This window comes from Tupaia chinensis, unplaced genomic scaffold, assembly GCF_000334495.1.
Source record: "Tupaia chinensis unplaced genomic scaffold, TupChi_1.0 Scaffold000532_1, whole genome shotgun sequence".
Lineage (NCBI taxonomy): Eukaryota > Metazoa > Chordata > Mammalia > Scandentia > Tupaiidae > Tupaia > Tupaia belangeri.
The window spans coordinates 6,282,322-6,296,392 of record NW_006160045.1 but is presented as its reverse complement, the minus strand read 5'-3'; the positions used below and the strand labels follow the sequence as shown (position 1 = coordinate 6,296,392).

Genomic DNA, 14,071 nt, shown 5'->3' with positions numbered 1-14,071 from the left:
GGGACATAGCAGAGGGTGGGGGATGGGGAATCAGGGATGGCAAGACAAAGGGCAAGGTATGCAGGATGTAAGAATTGGAAAATTATTTGCTGAGAACATGTATGTTGATGTGCTTGATTGAACCAATGCACAGTGTATTTTGGATGGAAAATTCATTGGTGTGTTGTGATGGTGTATAGTGAATTAATGTAGAAAAAAAAAAAACATGCTGGGCTTGTGCACACATACCCAATATCCTGACAAGTTAGAAGGCAGGAAAGGGGAATTGCACCTTGACAAAACCCTGTCAAGGTTGCATCTCTCTCTCTCATGCATGCGTATGCAATTCTTTTTTATGAATATATTAACAAGCTAAAGCCAGTTAATTTTACTTCCTATAGGAGGAATATTATTGAGTTTTTCTTGAATTCTCCTTTTTATTTATTTATTTTAGAGTTTTATTTATTTATTTAAATTTGACCAGAGAGGGAGAAAGAGACAGTAAGCAAGAGAGAAAGTGAGAAAGCAAGCTGCCAGGTCTGGGACTCAAACTGCAGTTGGCTATGTGGGAGTCCAGCGCCCTTAACCACCACACCACCTGCCGGCCCTGAATTCTCCTTTCTATGCTTATTACCACTGTCACAGTTCAGGACCCCCTGAGATAATTCTCATCTGGATCCTATCTCTGTCACAGCCTCTTATAAGTAGTTTTACTAACTCCTAACTTCTTTTTTTTCTTTCTCTCTCTCTCTCTCCCCTTCTTCTTTCCTAATTCTATTAAAATTCTCTTGCTTTGCTTATGTACTGTGCATCTCATTTTGGCCTAACATGTTTCTTTTTACTGATTTCTTTCTTCACGAAGCTGTACTTTTTTTTTTTTTAGAGGCTTTTCCTATAGGGTGCGTGCATTCGCCAGACAGACAGACAGAGACAGAGAGACAGAAAGTGAGAAATCACCCCCCCCCCAAGGAGGATGGTCATGCCACAATCCCTTCTCCTCCATTCTCCTCTCGGGATCTTGGGCACACACGCACACTCGCCCGGCGTGAGTTTTAAGCCACCGGGTCCGGGACGCGAACCGCGGTCGACTACATGGGGGTCCAGCGACATAACTAACTGCTAACTGCTGGTTCCCTCAAAGCTGTACTTTTGTTAGTCTCCAGAGTAAGATATGTCAGATTTCTCTGGATCCTGATTTCTCATATAAAGTCCAAAATCCTTAGAGATTTTTGATAGTACTATAGTTTTGACCTTCCCCTTATCTTCAGACTTATCCCTTGATTGTCTCTACCCTGAACTTGTTACAGCAATGTCAGATCACCTGACAGTGATTCTCAGGGCGATTCTTCCACCTTCTTCCACACCCAACCTGCTATTTAATCTCTATTTAAACATGCTTGAAATCAAAATGCCAGACGTTGCATGTCTAACCACAAGGTGCTAACCCTGCTGCTGTCTACCCTTTTACATTCACTTCTTTGGTGGAAGTGACTGGGCTAGGTACTCTACTCTGTGTTGTACTTTACGGATTAAATTAGATTTATGTGTTTGCCCCTTTTTTGAACTATGAATGCCTCCATATATCTATCTCTCTGTTTCTCTCTCTCTTATGAGAACTTGTGTGTGCTCACCACAGAGAAAGATGGAGAAAGCACCCTTTATGGAGGATGGTCATGCTGCATTCCCTCCTCCATCTCCCTCCTTTTGGGATTTTGGGCACAAACACACCTGCCTGGCATGTTTCTCAAGCCGTCAGGTCTGAGATTTGAACTGTGTGTTGGCCATGTGAGACCTGGTTGTCTTGACCCTCAGGCCACGGAGCTAACTTGTGAATGCCTGCATCTTTATGGCCCTAGAATCAGGCAATGAATTTAGAATACTGTAGTCCTATAGTTTTGCTTTCATTGAGTTTAGTTACTTACAATAAACTGCAGTCTAAAACTTTTAGATGGAAAATTCCAGAAATAAACAATTTATAAATTTTATTCTGTATGCTATTCTGAGTGGCATGATGTAATCTTGTGTTGCCCTGCTTCAGCCCACCTGGGATATGAACTATCCCTTTGTCCAGTGTAGCTGTGCTGTTTGCACTATCTGCTTGTGAGTCACTTAGTATCTGACTTGTTTGCTAAATAACCCTCATTTTACCAAAGCCTCCAAAGCATGAGAGTAGTGATGCTGGCGTATTGTTTTAGTTGTTTCATTTTATTATTAGTTGTTGTTAATCTCTTATTTGGCCCACTTTATAAGTTAAATTTTACCACAGGAAAAAACATAGTATCTGTATACATATATGTGTGTGTGTACACAACATAGTATCTGTATACATATATGTGTGTGTACACATATGTATATATGTATATATGTGTACACACACACACACATATATATAAATATATATGTATTTCAGTACTATTAACAGATTTAGGCATCCACTGACGGTCTTGAAATGTACCCTGCAAATGAGGTAGGATGACTGTAATTGAGAATGAATGGATGGACATGAGTATTCCGAGCTGGAAGTATGTGCCATGGTGAAAACAAATAATGACAATACTTTATCGTGTCAGAAAACAAAATGTGTTTGTGAATACACTTTTTTTCAGTTTTAATATTTTAATGTATTTCCCCCCTAACCTTTAGTTACCTGCTTCTCCCTAACAAAACAAATAAGTAATTAGTATGTATTTTTCAGAACATAATGGAAATCGACTACTAGGTTTTGTGTGATGGGCGTATTGGTCAGGGTTCTCCAGAGAAACAGAACTAATTGGACAAATATTGTAAAAGAAGGGATTTATTATAGGAATTACCTTACATTTTCACAAGGCTAGGAAGCACCACTGTAGGCTGACTGCAAGGAGGAGAAACAACGGAAAGACTGAGCAGGGAAACTGGTGCCGTTCCAGTCTGAGGCCTGACTTGGGCTGTTGGGAGCCTGCAGGCCTGATCACCCCTGGGTAGCTGCAGCTATCAATCCAGAGTCCAAAGACGAAAGAATCTGGAGTATGTTTGGCTGGAGGGGCAAAGAGGCCAAGAGCCAGCAGGAACATATGCAGAAAAGGGCTAAGTGGAGGAATAAGAGTGGAACAGACAAAATGTATAGGAGGAACACACAAGCATGTCTTGGAAGGAAGGATCAAAAGAGACAGAGATGGAGAGATGGGTAGAGGAAACAGAACTGCACTTCTGTTTGTCTCTCCCACACTTCTAGCTGATTGAATGATGCCTGCCCACGCTCAAGGCAGATCTTCCTCTCTTGGCCAGACACGTGCCAGTCTGAGAGACACACTTGGAAACTATGTTTCACAGCCTTCCACCCGTCCTTCAATCCAGTAATGTTGACACCCAGAATTAAGCATCACAACAGAGTTTTTTTGGGGTAGAGACATATGTGTGACATGATCATTTTTTGCCACCGAGTGTCCTAGGGTTTTACTGTGGATTTTAACTACAGTTTTGGTATTTCATGACATTCCACAATACTTATGGCATTCTGCATAATAACACCTAGAGCGGCATGTGGTAGGTGTTCAGAAAACATACTTGTTGCGGAATCAAGAGTATCAGAACCTCCACTATCTGATAAAGTTTGATAGCCTTTTAATTAGGTAAGAAAAATGTTTAAGTTAACTTTCTCTGAAATAAAATCAGTTTCTTAGGCTCAAGACACTTAGACAATGTGAATTGCCTATGCCCAAAACTTATTTGATGCGGTTTTAAAAAATCTATATTTTTGTTTTAAAAATTTTTTGCCAGAGGGCACCTGTGTTTGCTGTGTGTATTGGTGGGGAGAGAGGGGATAGAGAGAAAACACCCTCAATGGGTCATGGTTATGCTGCAGTTCTTTCTCCATTTCTCCCTGTTTTGGGGAATTTGGTCATGCATGCTCATGTGTTCTGTGTATTTCTCAAGCTACACAGTCTGGGTCTCAACTGTACCGTCAACCATGTGGAATCCAGCCACCTTAACTAACATGACATGTGCTGGCCTTTATTTCATGGCTAGCTTTTTTTTTTTTTTTTTTTTTTAGATTTTTACCATAGGGCGCTTGTGCTTGTTGGAGAGGGAAAGGAAGAGATAGAGCAAAGGAAGGGATAGAGCAAGGGAAAGTAGGAACTCACCCCCCAAGGGGAATGGCCACACAATAACCCCTTCTCTTCTTTTCTCCTCTCGGGAATTTGGGCATGCATGCACACGCACTCTGAATGATTTTCAAGTCACCAGGTCTGGGGCTTGAATTGGAGTCGGCCATGTGGGTGTCCAGTGCCTTAACCACCATGCCACCTGCTGGCCCTATCATGGGCAGCTTTAACTTATTTTCAGAAATTACTTTAAAATAATTTAGAGTCATCATATGTCTTTAATAATATAGCTATCTTTTGCCTCATACTTTTTTTTCTTTTTTTAATCAATCTCTAGGCTAACTTGTCTTGATTTGTAGTTGATTTTGTACTCTCACGTTGATTGGAGCTTAGCCCATGGATCAGTATTCAGTATAAATATGGACAAAACTTACTCTTCTTTTTTTTTTTTTAATTTGCTAGTAGGCACATGTTCTTGCTGGTGAGAGAGAATGAGAGAGAGAGAAACAGAGGAAGTAAAAAAGCACTTCCCTTGGGAGATGGTCACTCTATCATCCCTTCTCCACTCTCTGTCCCTCTTTCAGGGATTTTGGGCATGCATGTACACTCACCCAATGTGTTTTTCAGGCTGCTGGGTCTCAGGCTTGAACTTCACTGTTGGCCACATGAGATTGAGGCATCTTAACCAGCATTGCACTGACTGGCCTAAAACTTGCTAAATTTGTACTTAGCTAATTAAGAGTTTATGATAATTCTGACATGCTTACTTGAAAAATTTTTGTACCGTTTCAGGCAAAAAGAAAAGGATTTGTTAGCTAATTAAAACTGTAAGCAAGAAAGAATATTTAATCCACTGGAGGCAAACTAACAACTGTTTCCGAGCACTTGTAAATCAACACAACCTAGGGATATGCCAATTCAAATGATTTTTTATTCATGAAAGTACTAATGAATTCTCTCTTTAAAAAATTATTTTCATTTAATTTTATTTATCATTATTATTATTTTAAAATTCGCTACAGAGCATGTGTGCTCATGAGAGAGAGTGTGTGAGAAAGCAGGCCACCATGTCTGGGACTGGATCCATGACCAACCATGTGGGATTCTAGTGCCTTAACCACCATGCCACTTGCTGGCCCCAAAAATTCTAGTGGATTTTCTAAGGCACAGCTTTTGATGACCCTCTTCCTTGGTAGTTGTTGAAATTATCAGGAAATAGGGGCCTGTTGATATTTCCAAATTCTTTGTGACCTACAGTAAGCTATTTATATATATTTTTGTTGCCCAATAAAACACATATGTAACCAAAACAGCAGTTGTAAAAAACAATATTTAACCTTATTTTTTATGATGCACTATTTTTATTCTCTTATTTTCAAATATTAATAAATATTTCTTGGGACCCACTAAATTGATATTACAGATTGATCAAGACCCAGTTTGAAAAAAGCACTGCACTAGATTAGGATTTTGAGTTGAGAGATCATGATTTGTTCATCCTTCTGTTGCGAAATGCTTGTGCAGTACCCCGGCACTGTATAGATACTCAGTAGATGTTAACTGAGTGAACTGGTGGTTGGAAGAGGATTAAAGAGTGAAATAGAAATTAGAAAAGGATTAGGTGTTTTTCACAATAAAATTCTTGGGTATGATAAAGGCAGCAGAAGCAAATAATTCTGGTATAAGATTTTTATTTTTTGGTAGGTAATAGAAACCAGCATTAGCTAGCTAAAACTAAGATGACTATATTAAAAAACATTCAAGGTTTCTCGTAGAATCGAAGAGCAGAAATGCCTCTTGCAACTTGGGGAGGGATTGAAACTAGAGACCGGAAAGCATTCAAGAGCCCAAACATGTTATCCTATATTTTTCAATTTCTGCTTTTCTTTGCTTGGATGCTGTGAGTCTATGTGTGTGTGTGTATGGGGGTGGGGTGGGGTGGGGGGATGTCTTCCCTATAGTATGGTTTTCGCTCAATCCACATGGCAATTTATCTTCAAGGCTCCTGATTGACTGTATATTTTGGAGCCAGTCATTGTGTGTGGGAGAATAAATGTGTGACTTGTATGTGACAGAATGAATTATTTCTTTGATATGTCTTTTATGCTGTCTTACATTTTAGTAGTCTTAATTCTATTCTAAAATCCAGAGTTTCTAATGGCTTTTTATTACATAGTAGGTCATATGATACACATTGAGCCCATGCATGTCATTGCTTGCAAAAGTGTTCATTAAATTCCAAGCACTAGGTTAGGCTTTCAGGATGGTTACAAAAATGAATACAGCATATTCGGATGGCTTTTCTACTTGAAGATTATGGTCCTGTTCCAGCAAAATAGACCAAGTTGTGCATAAATGAACTGTGTTAATTATGTTAGTTCAAAATTAGTTTTAAATTTTTTTTTTTTTGGGGGGGGGGAGGTTTTTGCTATATGGCGCGTGCACTCGCGAGAGAGACACAAAGAGAGAGAGAGCAAGAAATCACCCCCCAGGGGGGATGGCCATGCCGCAATCCCTTCTCCTCCATTCTCCTCTTGGGATCTTGGGCATACATGCACATGCATGGTGTGAGTTTAAGCCGCTGGGTCTGGGACTTGAACCAACTACATGGGAGTCCAGCGACATAGGCATTACACTAACTGCTGGTTCCAGTCTTAAATTTCTATACCTCAGTTTCTTCTCCACTTGCTCTGTTTCTCACTTAACCTTTTTCCTTACCATGCAACATGAAGACCTCAACATTTTGCCTTTTGACTGTAATTTTTTTAGTTTACTATTTGTATTCTACACGTGGGCTCTGGTATTTGTTCTAATATCATTTCTTGTAGTATGACCTTGGGCTGCCCACAGCTGAACTGTTATCAGGAAAATCTTTACAAGGCGTGGCTTGGCCTCCTGTGCTCCTCTTAGACTGAAGCTTGAAAAACGAGAGATAGGGCAGAAAATATGGTTTCTGTCTTTAGGAAATACACAGACTGATGGAAGTGATAAAACCACACACACATTTAATACAGCATTATAATTATTATGGCACTGTAGGAATGTTTTCCCTCCTGTCACCCAGGGTCCCTGGAAAAACTTTTGGAAAGAATCAGTAGTGAATGGTATAGTTATGTATAGCCTCATTGAAGAGGTAACATTTGAGTTGATTTGTTTTCAGTCAGTTTGGTAATATTTGAATGATAGGTGGACAATGGGTTGGGCATTTTTACTGTTAAGAGCAGCTTGTATACAAAACATAGGTTGTGAAATGATATTATTTAGGTGTGAATGTTATATTGATTACATAGGGGAATAGCTGACGGGATTGGTTAGAGCCAGGTTGAGAAAGGCTGTATAGGACATGGTGGAAAACTTGGACTTCATTCTCTAACTACATGATCATTTCATTTCATTTCATTTCTTTCTTTCTTTCTTTTTTGGAGAGGTTTTTGCTATAGGGCACGTGAGCTCACTAGAGAGACAGAGAGAGACAGAGAGACAGAAAGCAAGAAATCACCCCCAGAGGGGATGGCCACGCTACAATCCTTTCTCCTCCATTTTTCTCTCGGGATCTTGGGCACACATACACACGTGCTCAGTGTGAGTTTAGGCCACTGGGTCTGGGACTCGAACCGCGGTCAACTACATGGGAGTCCAGTGACATAGCCATTATGCTAACTGCTGGTTCCAACTACATGATCATTTCTAATTAAAGAGTAAGGAGGGGAGATTTATATATGTGCATGTATATATGTGTGTGTGTATGTGTGTGTGTATTTTATTTTTAGAAAGAGATTTTTGCTATAGGGTTTGTGTGCTTGCCAGAGAGACAGAGAGACAAAAAGTAAGAAATCATCCACTGGGGATATGGCCACACCACAGTCCCTTCTCATTTTCCTCTTGAAATTTTGGGCATGCACTGGTGTGAGTTTCAAGCCTCCAGGTCCAGGACTCAAACTATGATTGGCCATGTGGGAGTCCAGTGTTGTAACCATTATGCCATCTGCTGGATTCAAGATTTACATTTTTTAAAATAATTATTTTATCAAATTTTATTTCTTTATTTATTTTCATTTTACCAGAGAGAGACTGAGTGAGAGAGAAAGAGAGGCTGAGAGGGGAAGTGAGAAAGCAAGCTGCCAGGTCCAGGACTCGAACCACAGTTGGCCATGTGGGAGTCCAGCACCCTTAACCACCATGCTACCTGCCGGCCCCAAGATTTACATATTTAAGACTTTATTTAAGAATGATTTTTCTTTCATTTATTATTATTTAATTTACTATAGGGCATGTATGATCATCAGAGGGAGAGACAGAGAGAGATAGAGAGAGGGAAAGTGAGAAAGCAAACTGCCAGGTCTTGAATGGTGGTCAGCTGTGTGAGAGTCAGACATCTCGACCATAATGCCACCTGCTGCCCTGATATATATATATATATATATATATCTATATATATCAGATCTTACGTTCAATACACTTTAAGGTGGTAGACTTTTTGGAACTATTTGCTTCAACATAGAGCTGGATTTAAATCGGTATGGTCCACTTAGTGTCCTGGGGTGCAGGTTAATACAACCAAACTTTGGGTACACCTCCATCCCATCTATGCCTTCCTTCATATCTCTGATCCTGTGTCTACCTGGCTAATCATCTTTTACTCTTGGTTACAGTTTTCTAATCTTGAAATCAGCAGTTAGATCGGACTATAGAAATTTGATTTGTGGAAACCAGCAGGTAGCGTAATGGCTATGTCTCTGGACTCCCATGTAGTCGACCGCAGTTCGCGTCTCGGACCTGGTGGCTTAAAACTCATGCCGGGCGCGTGTGCGTGTGTGCCCAAGATCCCGAGAGGAGAATGGAGGAGAAGGGATTGCGGCATGACCAACCCCGCTGGGGGGTGATTTCTTGCTTTCTGTCTCTATGTCTCTGTCTGTCTGGCGAGCGCATGGGCCCTATAGCGAAAACCTCTCCAAAAAAAAAAAAAAAGAAATTTGATTTGCCTTTTTTGCCAATTGGTTTTCACTCATTCTCTGGTGCCACCCACTTGTGGGCGCTTTCAATACTAAAATAAACAAACAAAAAACCAACGAAGAAACAGTCTTAAGGACAGTTTCAGTTCTAATAAATGGTTATAAATGCCATAGTGGAGACTTGAGATGGAATACTCTGGAAGCTAGGAGGAAGGACTGTCTTATGCTTCTGAGGTCATTTAGGATAGAGGAGGGAATTCTTTAGCTTGGTCTTAGTGGGTAAAGTAAGTGTCACATAGAGAAAAGTGTGGGGTGCCTGTGGGATATTCACATGGAGCTGAGCAGGAGATGGCTGGAGTAGGTGACCTAGAAGAGCAGAAGATCTTGACTTGGCTGCCCATTAGGGAAAATAAGCAGAAATGCTTTAGTCTTATTCATAGAGATTCTTTTTTTCCCTTCTTTTAGAGAGAGATTTTTGCTATAGGGCATGTGCACTTGAGAGACAGAAAGAGATGGAGAGACAGAAAGCAAGAAATCACCCCCCCCCACCCCCAGAGAGTATGGCCACGCTGCAATCCCTTCTCTTCCATTCTCCTCTTGGGATCTTGGGCATGCACACACACACACACACCTGGCATGAGTTTTAAGACACCGAGTTGAGGACTTGAACCACAGTTGACTACGTGGGAGTAAACCATTACGTCATCTGCTAGTACCAAGATTCTAATTCAATTAATCTTCGATAGGGAGCAAACTTGATTTATATATATATATACATACACACACATATACACATACATGCACATACATATATGTGTTAATCCCTTCTCCTCCATTCTCCTTTCGGGAATTTGGGCATGCACACACATGTGCCTGGGGTGAGTTTCAAACCACCAGATCTTGGGACACGAGCTGCAGTTGACCACATGGGAATCTAGTGCCCTAACCACTGTGCCACTTGCTGATCCCAGCTTGATATGTCTTTAATGGGGTCTGAGGTGGTGTTATAATGTCCAGCCAGGGTTGATGAGCACTATAACTGAGGAGAAGTTTTCTGAAGAAAGTGGAATGTAAGTGATTGGTGAAACTTTAGAGATAGATTAGGAGAATGAGTATGAAATAAAATAAAATCAGATGCAAAAGCCTCAGAATACCAACGTTGTGGTAGGTAGCAAGGAGGTGCTAGTAAAGGAGAACCTACAAATATTATTTTTTAAGAGATTTTTACCATAGGGCATGTACACTTGCCAGAGAAACAGAGAAAGACAGACAGAGAGAAAGCGAGAAATCACCTCCTAGGAGGGATGGCCATGCTGGATTCCCCTCTCCATTCTCCTCCTGAGATTTTGGGCACTTACACAGACATGCCTGGAGTGAATTTCAAGCTGTTGGGTCCAGCACTTGAACCTTGTTGGCCATGTGGGAGTCCACCATCTTAACCACTATGCCACCTGCTGGCCCCCAAACATAATTCTTAACTATTTTTTAAAATAATTTATTCAGTTGTATTTATTCATTTATTTTTAATTTGACCAGACAGAGAGAGAGAGAGAGAGAGAGCAAGCAAGCGACCAGGGCCAGTGGCCACCGAACTATGTTTGGCCATTTGGGAATGTGGGAATGTCCAGCACCATAACCACCATGCCACCTGCTGGTCCCCAATTCTTTTTTTTTAGATTTTTTTTTGTTTAGGGCACGGGCGCTCGCCAGAAAGACAGAGACAGAAAGCGAGAAATCACCCCCCGGGGGATGGTCATGCCGCAATCCCTTCTCCATTCTCCTTTCGGGATTTTGGGCACCCACACACATGCGCTCAGCATGGGTCCTCAATTTTTAACTCTTAATTACATTCTGTTTTAACTTACGTTGAGTATTATATTTCGCATATTTTTTCCTCTGTGACCTTAGAATGAATTGTATATCAGGAAATCCTTAAGTGCTTGATTCACATATATATTGTTGATTGACAGACTGATGAACATTAATCATTTTGTCGTTGATGTAGAAAATCATGACCTTTAATTCTTATCAGCAGCAAATACCTATATCTGCCTTGAAGTTTATTTAAAACAAGAATGCATGAGAGTAACAATTTCCAAGAATCCATTTTATTTTCTGAATTCAAAGTCACCTGTCATTTTTTGCCATAAATTCTTTGAGGCATGAAATAGCCTGCCAGTTGTCTGTTGGTCTCAAAGTTAATGAATGGTTATCAATTTATCATGGGTAATAACCTAGCTGCAAATTGTAAAGAAGGCATTCTGTCACTTCCTAGCATTTTTGCCTCAAGGCAGTATCTGCCTTTTCTACAATATCTGCCTTTTGTATAGCATTTGGAGCCTCAGTGTCCCTGAAGCTTTTAATAATGCACATTTCTTACTTGGAAACCTCTTAACATTTGTTAATAGCTCAATGAAATATTAGCCAGTTCTATCTTGCTTTGTTAATAGATTTTGTGTAAATAAAATTTCTCGATGTTGGATTGTAAATAATATTTCTTGATGTACATTGGATCAGAACAGCATCATTTTAGAGATATTTCATTTTTATTTCTAGTTCATATTCCATTCAGTTTTTAAAAGTAAAGTGTGGTGGTTTTCCAGCTCTCTTCCCTTTTGGTTAGGTAGTCAATGATTGGAAAAAATAGGAATCTTTCAAGGAACCTGACTTTTAAAGTTGCACTTTTTCCCCCACCGTAAACAGGGAGAACTCTGTAACATGGACTGTTTCAGATTAGGGATGTGGACTTGGCTATATTTAAAAATTAAAAAAAAAAAAGGAACCATATTATATTCAGTTTTGCATTTCAGGCACTAAGCATAGTATCATAACTCATATGTTTGTTGAATTAATGTGAGCCATTACCCTACTTCAGATATAATGTTATTGTATTACAGGGTGGGTTATCTTAGGCATAGGAGGACAACCCTTATGTGATTTTCATTATAGTTGTATAAAGGTGATGACATAGCTAAATGCGCTTATTTTCTGTCACAAACTTAATTTTGGTTTTCTTTATCCGCAAATGTAATTTTAGTCCCAGTTCTTTCATTGTTAAAGAGCTGCCCTCGGAGGTTGCTTCTAGTCTTCTGATTCATACAAGAATTATTTTCATGTTTTATTCTGGCTTATTCGATAGGAGTCTACCCCAGTGGCATTTGTATAGTAGTGATTATTTACATTAATTAACTAGTGAATTATACATGTGCTTTAATGAAGTAGAAGAATAAACATTATTGAGGTTTGTGGTTTTACTGAGTTCAGTAATCTGTCAACAAATTCATTCCTGTAGGTTATGTATCTGTGTACATTTAAAAAACCTTCATGACTCAGCTGGGTGGCCATGGTGCTTAGGGTGGCTGAATTCTACCTGACCAACTGCATGGTTCCAGTCCAGACCTGGCAGTAAGGAAAACACACTGGATGGCCGTGTGTCTTTGAGGCATGAAATAGCCTGCCAGTTGTCTGTTGGTCTCAAAGTTAATGAATGGTTATCAATTTATCATGGGTAATAACCTAGCTGCAAATTGTAAAGAAGGCATTCTGTCACTTCCTAGCATTTTTGCCTCAAGGCAGTATCTGCCTTTTCTACAATATCTGCCTTTTGTATAGCATTTGGAGCCTCAGTGTCCCTGAAGCTTTTAATAATGCACATTTCTTACTTGGAAACCTCTTAACATTTGTTAATAGCTCAATGAAATATTAGCCAGTTCTATCTTGCTTTGTTAATAGATTTTGTGTAAATAAAATTTCTCGATGTTGGATTGTAAATAATATTTCTTGATGTACATTGGATCAGAACAGCATCATTTTAGAGATATTTCATTTTTATTTCTAGTTCATATTCCATTCAGTTTTTAAAAGTAAAGTGTGGTGGTTTTCCAGCTCTCTTCCCTTTTGGTTAGGTAGTCAATGATTGGAAAAAATAGGAATCTTTCAAGGAACCTGACTTTTAAAGTTGCACTTTTTCCCCCACCGTAAACAGGGAGAACTCTGTAACATGGACTGTTTCAGATTAGGGATGTGGACTTGGCTATATTTAAAAATTAAAAAAAAAAAAGGAACCATATTATATTCAGTTTTGCATTTCAGGCACTAAGCATAGTATCATAACTCATATGTTTGTTGAATTAATGTGAGCCATTACCCTACTTCAGATATAATGTTATTGTATTACAGGGTGGGTTATCTTAGGCATAGGAGGACAACCCTTATGTGATTTTCATTATAGTTGTATAAAGGTGATGACATAGCTAAATGCGCTTATTTTCTGTCACAAACTTAATTTTGGTTTTCTTTATCCGCAAATGTAATTTTAGTCCCAGTTCTTTCATTGTTAAAGAGCTGCCCTCGGAGGTTGCTTCTAGTCTTCTGATTCATACAAGAATTATTTTCATGTTTTATTCTGGCTTATTCGATAGGAGTCTACCCCAGTGGCATTTGTATAGTAGTGATTATTTACATTAATTAACTAGTGAATTATACATGTGCTTTAATGAAGTAGAAGAATAAACATTATTGAGGTTTGTGGTTTTACTGAGTTCAGTAATCTGTCAACAAATTCATTCCTGTAGGTTATGTATCTGTGTACATTTAAAAAACCTTCATGACTCAGCTGGGTGGCCATGGTGCTTAGGGTGGCTGAATTCTACCTGACCAACTGCATGGTTCCAGTCCAGACCTGGCAGTAAGGAAAACACACTGGATGGCCGTGTGTGTGTGTGCATGCTCAAAATCTCGAGAGGAGAGGGCCAGCAGGTGGTATAGGGCTTAAGGTGCTGGACTCCACCTGACCAACTGTGGTTTGTGTCTAAGATTTGGTGGCTTGAAACTCATGTTTCAAGATTTTCATGATTCTGGGCATGTGTGGGTGCATGCCCAGAATCCTGAGACGTGAAAGGAGGAGAAGGGTTGCAGTGTGGCCATTCCCTCCGGGGGTGGGAGGGGGTGCTTTATCACTTTCCTTTTCACTGTCTCTCTCTGGTAAATGCACAAAAAGTCCTGAGAGGAGAAGGGATTGGGACATGGTCATCCTCCCTTGAGGGATGCTTTCTA

General features: G+C 39.8%; 1 protein-coding gene across 1 annotated transcript in view; it reads left to right on the top strand.

Moving 5' to 3' along the window:
- SMYD3 (SET and MYND domain containing 3) overlaps positions 1–14,071 on the top strand; it is an 822,936-nt gene that overhangs the window by 71,670 nt on the left and 737,195 nt on the right. The gene's annotated exons all lie outside the window — the stretch shown is intronic.